The sequence below is a fragment of the Musa acuminata genome, chromosome BXJ3-1, assembly GCF_036884655.1.
Source record: "Musa acuminata AAA Group cultivar baxijiao chromosome BXJ3-1, Cavendish_Baxijiao_AAA, whole genome shotgun sequence".
NCBI classification, from domain to species: Eukaryota; Viridiplantae; Streptophyta; class Magnoliopsida; order Zingiberales; family Musaceae; genus Musa; species Musa acuminata.
The window spans coordinates 11,511,290-11,520,640 of record NC_088349.1 but is presented as its reverse complement, the minus strand read 5'-3'; positions in this window follow the sequence as shown (position 1 = coordinate 11,520,640).

The window sequence follows — 9,351 nt, the reverse complement described above, 5'->3', positions numbered from 1 at the left end:
ATCCAGCATTCCGTAAGCGGATCAATCAGTGAACTCATTCTCCAATGAGCACCTGTACTGTATCCCTAGTGTCCCTACACGAGCAGCTATGAGACCAGCTGCATCCATCATATGGACGGGTATACAGCACACCAGTCTATCCGGTTATCACGATGTCCCTCTCGAGTAACCTATGACCGGGATTATTTAGGATATGTGTTTAAAGGTGAATCGATCTCATTATCGTGATCTCATCACGATCCGATTCCCATTGCACAAATCCAAGGACATCACAATATATATGCATTTATGCAATAGTTATAAAGTGATATATGCCAAAATATAATAAGCAAAAAGATTCTGTATCAAGTCACACGTGCCATCACTCACGTGATTGGCTTGCTGGGCACTTATGACTAGCAATCTCCCACTTGACCTAAAGCCAATCACCTATGTGTCTGATCCCCATCAGACCCCTGTGACGCTCAAAGACAATCTGAGACAATGGCTTTGTAAGTGGATCTACAATGTTATCTTCGGATGGAACTCTTTCCACTGCTACATCTCCTCGGGTTACGATCTCTCTTATAAGCTGGAACCTCCTCAGAACACTTCTGATGAGACCCGGGTTCCCTTATTTGAGTAATCACCCTATAGTTGTCGTAATATAAGGAAGTCGACTTGTCGCTATCTGTATCGACTCCCAAATCTGTGATGAACTTCTTCACCCAGACTCCCTCCTTTGCTGCATCTGATGCAGCAATGTACTCCGCCTCTGTGGTCGAGTCAGCAGTGGTATCTTGCTTGGAACTCTTCCAGCATACTGCTCCTCCATTCAAGGTGTACACATACCCTGAATTCGACTTGCTATCATCGACATCAGACTGAAAACTTGAGTCAGTGTAGCCTTCAACCTTAAGGCTATTACCTCCATATACTAGTAAAAGATCCTTAGTCCTTCTCAAGTACTTAAGGATACACTTTACTGCTTTCCAGTGCTCCAAGCCTGGATCCGCCTGATACCTGCTCGTGACACTCAGAGCATGCGCTATATCAGGCCTAGTACATAGCATGGCATACATGATAGACCCTATTGCTGAGGCATAAGGTATCATATCCATGTTCGCCCTTTCTTCTGGAGTCTTTGGGGACATACTCGTAGAAAGCGATATCCCATGTCTCATCGGTATGAGACCTCTTTTGGAATTTTCCATGCCAAACCTTTTGACAATAGTTTCTATGTACCTGGACTGGGACAAGCCAAGCATCCTTTTGGATCTATCTCTATAGATTCTAATCCCCAAGATATAAGATGCTTCTCCTAAGTCCTTCATGGAGAAGTGTCTAGATAACCAAGCCTTTATTGTGGATAGCATTCCTATGTCATTCCCAATGATGAGGATGTCATCCACATATAACACCAAAAAGCTAATAGCGCTCCCACTTACCTTTCTGTATACACAAGGCTCATCTTCGTTCTTAACGAAGTCATAAGATCTGATTGCCTCATCAAATCTTATGTTCCAACTTCGGGAAGCTTGCTTTAGTCCATAAATGGATCTAAGCAACCTACACACCTTATCTGGGCAGTTCTTGGACACGAATCCCTCAGGTTGCATCATATACACCTCCTCCTCCAGGTTCCCGTTGAGGAATGCGGTTTTCACATCCATCTGCCAGATCTCATAATCATAGTGTGCTGCAATAGCCAATAGAATTCTGATGGATTTTAGCATTGCTACGGGTGAGAAAGTTTCGTCGTAGTCAACACCTTGCCTTTGACGATACCCCTTAGCCACTAGCCTTGCTTTATAGGTCTCTACCTTTCCATCTACTCCGATCTTTTTCTTAAAGATCCACTTGCAACCGATGGGTACAATACCTTCGGGTGCATCAACTAGGTTCCAAACCTTATTGGAGTACATAGAATCCATCTCAGAATTCATGGCTTCTTTCCACTTCCCGGAGTCTATACTCATAATAGCCTCCTCGTAGGTCTGAGGATCAATATCCTCTACATCCTCTGCTCTAATATGTCCCACATATCTCTCAGGAGGATGGGATACTCTATCAGACCTGCGTAAAGTTGAAACTTGTGTATTAGATACCTGAACAGACTCGGGCTGTAGAGTGGTGCTTGAGCTTGGTTCTCCAACCTCGCTCAATTCTATCATTCTCCCACTGTCTCCGTCAAGAATGTGTTCCTTCTCAAGGAACACTGCTCTCTTAGCTACAAAGACCTTTTGGTCCTCGAGATGATAGAAGTAATACCCACAAGTTTCCTTGGGGTATCCCACAAATTTACATCGCCCTGTCCTTGATTCTAACTTATCGGGGTTGTGTCTTTTAACATGGGCAGAGCAGCCCCAAATCTTAACTACTTTAAGATCAGGCTTCTTCCCTTTCCATATCTCATATGGTGTAGACACCACCGACTTAGTTGGAACTCTGTTCAGAAGGTAAGCTGCGGTTTCTAGGGCATATCCCCAGAATGAGATGGGTAGGTCAGCGAAACTCATCATGGACCGTACCATATCTAATAATGTACGATTTCTCCTTTCAGAGACACCATTGAGCTGAGGTGTATAAGGAGGTGTCCATTGGGATAATATCCCATGGTCCTTGAGGAAGTGAGTAAACTCTGTACTTAAGTACTCACCTCCTCGATCTGATCGAAGAGTTTTGATACTCTTTCCAGTCTGGTTCTCCACCTCATTCTTATACTCTCTGAATTTCTCAAAGGCCTCGGACTTGTACTTCATTAAGTACACATATCCATACCTTGAGAAATCATCAGTAAATGTAATGAAGTAGGAGTAACCTCCAATGGCATGAGTTGACATGGGTCCACATACATCACTATGTATGAGTTCCAACAACTCAGTGGCTCTCTCTCCAGTTCCACTAAATGGAGAGTTGGTCAGTTTTCCACGAATGCAAGGCTCACAAGTTGCATATGACACATAGTCGAATGGATCTAGATATCCATCATTTAGCAACTTTTGAATCCTTCTTTCATGGATGTGACATAGCCTACAATGCCACAGGTATGCACTGTTCAACTCATCTCGTTTCCTTTTGGACACATTTATATTCATGATATGTGGAGTGGTGTCTAACATAAATAAACCATTATGCAATGTTCCTTTCGTGATGATCTTATCATCTAATAATATCGAACAACCATTGTTCTCAAAAACAAATTTATATCCACTAACTGTTTAACATGAAATGGAGATAATGTTTTTGATAATAGAAGGAACAAAATAACATGCATCTAATGCAATAAAAGCTCCACTAGGCAGATGTAGGGCGACCTCGCCAACAGCTAATACAGCAACTTTTGCTCCATTACCTATCTTGAGGTCCATCTCGCCTCTCTCTAGTCTCCTAGGCCTTGCCAGAACCTGCAACGAATTACATATATGATAAGCACTACCGGTATCTAATACCCATGTGTTATCATAAGAGTCTGACAAATGGAGACTGATCATGAATGTACCTGAAGCTTTATCAAGCTTTTGTTTCGCCCTTTCTGCAAGGTACTCTTTGCAGTTTCTCTTCCAGTGCCCATCTTTACCACAGTGGAAGCACTAGCCTTTGTCCTTTGTTGGGTCTTTCTTAGCAACCTTTGCTTTACCTTGTTTGCCCTTGCCCTTTCCCTTCTTAAGGGACCTTTCTGCTTTCCTTTTCTTTCTGGTCTCACCAGTGTAGAGAACTGGCTTCTCTTTCTTAATAGTACTCTCTGCCTCCCTCAACATATTGAGGAGCTCTGGGAGAGTCACCTCAAGCTTGTTCATATTAAAATTCATTATGAACTGTGAAAAGGAATCTGGTAGGGACTGAAGCACAATGTCCACACACAAGTTATCCTCTAGGACCATTCCTAGACCTGTGAGTTTCTCTATCCACTCAATCATCTTTAGGACATGGTTCTGAACCGGTGTCCCCTCAGTCATCCTAGCGCGGAAAAGGCTCTTGGATATCTCATATCGTTGAGTCCTTCCCTGTTCCTCAAACAATTTGCGGACATGTAGGAGAATGGATCTGACATCCATCTTTTTCATGTTGTCTCTGTAACTCTGGAGTCATAGAGCCCAACATATAGCACTGAGCAAGAGTGGAGTCATCAATGTACTTCACGTAGCGAGCGATCTCATCCTCGCTTGCCCCTTCTTCGGGCGTAGGCATCACTGTATCAAGGACGTACACGATTTTCTCCGCTGTGAGAACAATTCTCAAGTTACGGAGCCAATCCGTATAATTTGGACCAGTGAGGCGGTTGACATCAAGTATGCCACGTAAGGGATTTGAAAGCGACATTTTCTGAAAATAAAGATGTAGCAAAAATGAATAACATGCAGATTTTGCAAGAAATAAACTATCAAGATATGGACTTCTATCTTAATATGCTCCCACTATTTTACTAACGAGTCACGCGACACCCTCAGCACGTGAAACGGAAGTCTCCGGCAGACTTCTAGTGGGGATCAGGATCCAATCAGCGTCTTAGTGTAACCTCGAGGGACTCGACCAATCACACTAAGCCTAAAAGGTAGACAACTCTTGCCGATCACAACTCCTTGTGATTCCCGTCCTGTTCGGCCTCCGAATCACCATGGCCTCGAGGGACTCGACCAACCATGATGCTCGGTTAAGTCAACACCTTCGTTACAAGACGAGTCTGATTTGATGATATACCCTCGAGGGACTCGACCAAGCATATCATGCCCTCAGGTCACCGGTGACATCTCTATGTCGTAAGCAAGATAGCGAATCGCGATATAGGTGAGTCTCGAGGGACTCGACCAACTCAACCTACACCGGGATTCGGTTCCTACTCATAACGATGGAAGGCCACGTGGGTCAATCTAATTGCCTCACGTTTACCGACTTAATATTATCGAGAGATGTTTCTATGATTTGGTCTCCTAATATGACATGTCACACATATACATATTTAATATATATCTACATCGCATGCAAATATATATACATATCTAGTATGTGTATAAGCAATCACACCAGATGATCATGGACCACAACCTAATATGATTAGGCCCGAGCCAGTAGGCCTAATCACTCACATCAAGATCTATGTGTGCAACGGTGCATCTCCATGCCTTGTGATCGTCCATCTCGTCCTCGTTGGTTCCGTCGACATCTTGATGCATCTCCATGCATCACGATCGTCCGTCTCGTGGGTCCCGCTATGGCTTCCACGCTGCGCCTCCTCATGTGATTACAACTTAATCATAGGCACGCAGGCCCGACAATAAACGAGAAATATAATGGAGGTTCGCAGACCTCAATAATAATAATCACAAGTACACACATCACACGGTCCATGATCATCCGTCCACTCATCATACATCACATGTATAAATAATCATCATCATATAGGACTACTAGATAATAATAAAAATAATAATCAACTAAACCTTTTAATTAATTAATATTTTCTGAAATCAGGGATATATAGGGAATTTCTCAATTCCTAAGGGTATTTTCGTAATTTGGATAAAAGACAGAAACTGGAATTTCTCAAATTCCGAGGGGCAAAACTATCTTTTGCGCAGAAAACCCTAATACCCTTTCCCCTTTTCGCTGCTGCCGCCGCCGCCACCCTGCCGGCGGCGGCCTGTACGGCGGGGCGAGGGCACTGCCCTCGCCTGCAGGCGGCACGCCCGCTGGCGGCGATGCCGCTGCGGGTGGGCTCCCCTTTCGGGCGCCGCTGCCTCCGCAGGCGGTGCTGTCCCGCCGGGCGGCCGCCCCTGTGGGGGGGGTTTCGCCCGCGGGAGCAGCGGCGGCAGGCGTCGCGCGTCGCTGCCCTACGGCGGCAGGCGCCGCTTCCTTTCGGCGGTAGGCGCCGCTGCCCTGCGGCGCCTCTGCCCATGGGTTGCCAGCCCCGCCGGCAGCAAGCCTGCTGCAAGCAGGCCGCCGGCCGGCTGCTGCAGGCACAGCGCTTGCGCATGCGCCGGCGCTGTGCTGCCTGGCTGCGACTGCGGCTGCCGCTGCAGGTGGCTGCAGGCATGCAGATCGAGGGCAGCAACTGTTGTTGCCCTTCCTTGCTTTTGCGTCAACGATTTTGACGTCAATATTCTTCCTAAACACAACACACGCAGTTCAAAAACCAATCATTCGCACGAACAACCTGGCTCTGATACCACTATTGGGAAATCATAGGGGGGCGACATCATATGCGCAGCGGAAGAACAAGAAAACAAAAATCCCCGATTCCCAAAAAGATGTTCATCGTCGTGCGAAGATTGGTGCGCAAAATCCGCAAAAACACAAAACTGCGTATAGAGATTGTGTTACCTAGGGAGATCGTATATCCCTGTTTCCTTGCAGATCCTTAGGAGAGGGTGAAGGAGGTCAAGCGTCCTCCTCTCTAGCGGTGATCCACACAGCAGGGTTGCGACGACGCTCCTCAAAACTCCAGGCCTACTCTGAGGTGGAGAGGGAGAGGAGAATAGGAAGGGCAAGCAAAGTCTCTAGCCTATGAGGCTGTGAATCCCTCCTATTTATAGAGATCCCGTGTCAAAACCCTAATGGGTCCTTTCCCTAGTGGGTATTGGATCTGCATCCAATAAGACAAGGGCTCCGTCGGATATCTCATATCCGAACCTCTACTCATCGCAATGCCTACCATATGTGTGTGACCCTCTAGGCCCAATATCGAGCTGGCCGTGAGTCATACCTGTCAGAACTCCTTCTAACTCAGTGAATTATTATCTCTGTAATAATTCACTCGACTCATCGACTACGGAAGTACTAGGCCACTACGCCGTAGTCCCCAGACGATACAGGGGAATCCAATCCATTGGACCTGTCTGTCCTCAGTTACCATGTACCTATAGTCCCTCATCCATCTAATATCCCAGAGACCGTATATCGAGCATGGTGCTGTCAGACCCATACGGTTTCTACTCGAGTCTCGCTCTAATCGGATTCTCCCGGAGAACTCTTTCTCTCTCAACCCGAATGACCCTGGCCAGGGATTTGTCTGAGCAAGAACACATGGGATATTCCTCTCATGATACCGAGAGTGGATGATCCTCTATCGACACTCAATAGCCCTCGTAAGGTCGACTACCACTCCCAATGACCAGCTGTACTAGATCTGGGAACAGCCAAACCTATAAGTCTGGTATCAAAGAGTGGAGCACTCATACAGGACATCCTTGGTGTCTCAAGTCTAAGAACCAGATACACCACTAGGACTACGGAATCGTTGTTTGACAATAAGGCATCATCAACCATCCAGCATTCCGTAAGCGGATCAATCAGTGAACTCATTCTCCAATGAGCACCTGTACTGTATCCCTAGTGTCCCTACACGAGCAGCTATGAGACCAGCTGCATCCATCATATGGACGGGTATACAGCACACCAGTCTATCCGGTTATCACGATGTCCCTCTCGAGTAACCTATGACCGGGATTATTTAGGATATGTGTTTAAAGGTGAATCGATCTCATTATCGTGATCTCATCACGATCCGATTCCCATTGCACAAATCCAAGGACATCACAATATATATGCATTTATGCAATAGTTATAAAGTGATATACGCCAAAATATAATAAGCAAAAAGATTCTGTATCAAGTCACACGTGCCATCACTCACGTGATTGGCTTGCTGGGCACTTATGACTAGCACTGCTCGCTCCAGTTCGATCTTCGACTTGCGATTCGCCGGCTCAGACCATAACCCGAGTCGCTCTAGTTCGATCTTCGACTTGCAACTCGCCAGCTCGGCCCATAACCCGAGACACGCCTACGCGGTCTGCTCGCTCCAGTTCGATCTTCGACTTGCGACTCGTCGGCTCAATTCATAGCCCGAGTCGCTCCAGTTCGATCTCCGACTTGCGACTCGCCAACCCAAACCATAGCCCGAGCCGCTCCAGCTCGATCTTCGACTTGCGACTCGCTGGCTCAATTCATAGCCCAAGTCGCTCCAGTTCGATCTCCGACTTGCGACTTGTCGGCCCAACCTGTCCAACAGCCTTATGCTCCTCGGCTCCATTCTCCCCAAAATTGCGACCGCACGGCCAGCCCACCTGAAGACAGAAGCCATGCATCGGACTCCCCTTGTGTGACAACCGACGCATAGCTCCTTTCAGGGGGGGGGGATATGATGAGGAAAATAATGGCGACAAGACGGGCTGACGTCACCTGTCCCATCACGCCTCAGCACTTGGTCAAACTGATCAGAACGCTGACCGAGGCACATTAATGTCCTGCAAAAGCCAAGTCCAACACACTAACCGAGGTACATGCTGCAGAATACTCCCCTATAAATACCCTCGCATGCTAAAGAGAAGGGGACTCCCACTTCAGAGGACACACTCACATTCCACACTTATGTGGAGGCATCTCTTCCTCCAAAACCCCCTCCACATCGCTAACTTAGTCGTCGAAGGGAGCGCCTCGGCCCGACCTTTGTGCAGGTACCAGACGGTCGACTCTTCAGGTGCTGCGGCCGACCTGCCGACCCGAGCTGCGGTCGACCCGACGTCCCGACCCGAGCTGCGGCCGACCCGACGTCCCGACCCGAACCACCGTGCGCGGCCGCCGGAAGACCCCGACGGACGCCGCTAGAGACCCTCGACTTCCGGACCCAGAACCGAGCCGCGACGGCCCCGAGGCCACGGCTTAAACAGATGCCTTGCCGCATCAGAAATCAACTCCGGCCTCCCCTTCTCGATCGTTGTAGATGCGGAAATGAAATCCGATTCTGGTTGTGCTGCTTCCTCTGCATCGATGCATTTCTTCGCGGCCTCCAACCTACGCTCAATACAGAATCGAGAGAAGAGAAAACAGAGTACTACGGACTCGAGAAACGAAAGGGGATGGATCCATCAATGGCCACGGAAGGTGTTATAAATAATTATTCTGTTAAGATTGGGTAATTAACCGATCTTAATTTTAACTGTATTCTATAATAAAATTGACGAGTTCGATCGTCTTAGACTAATAAGACGGTTTAACGATCACTGCCTCATAAATTGTTATCTGAGTGTGCCATATGACTTCGATCATGCTAAATTTCAAGTGGCGAGAATGACCCTTTACAGTGATCGACACTTGACTTGGCAAAAGGGCAGTCGTTATCCTGCTAATTACTTTGGCTGCATGTAAGCAACTACATGCTAATAACCAGTCATCACATAAAACCTGATCCTGACCAACCAATTCCTTGGGGGGGTTCTCAGCATAAACTTCGCAGGAGCAAAAAATTTATTGAAGGACCAAAATTGACACAAACAGATGAGGCACAAATTCTGGTTTCCAAGTTGTCTTACCTCATAAAAGTGGATATGGAAGTTGCACGATAGGAAAGAGGAGAACTTGTTATTTCAACTT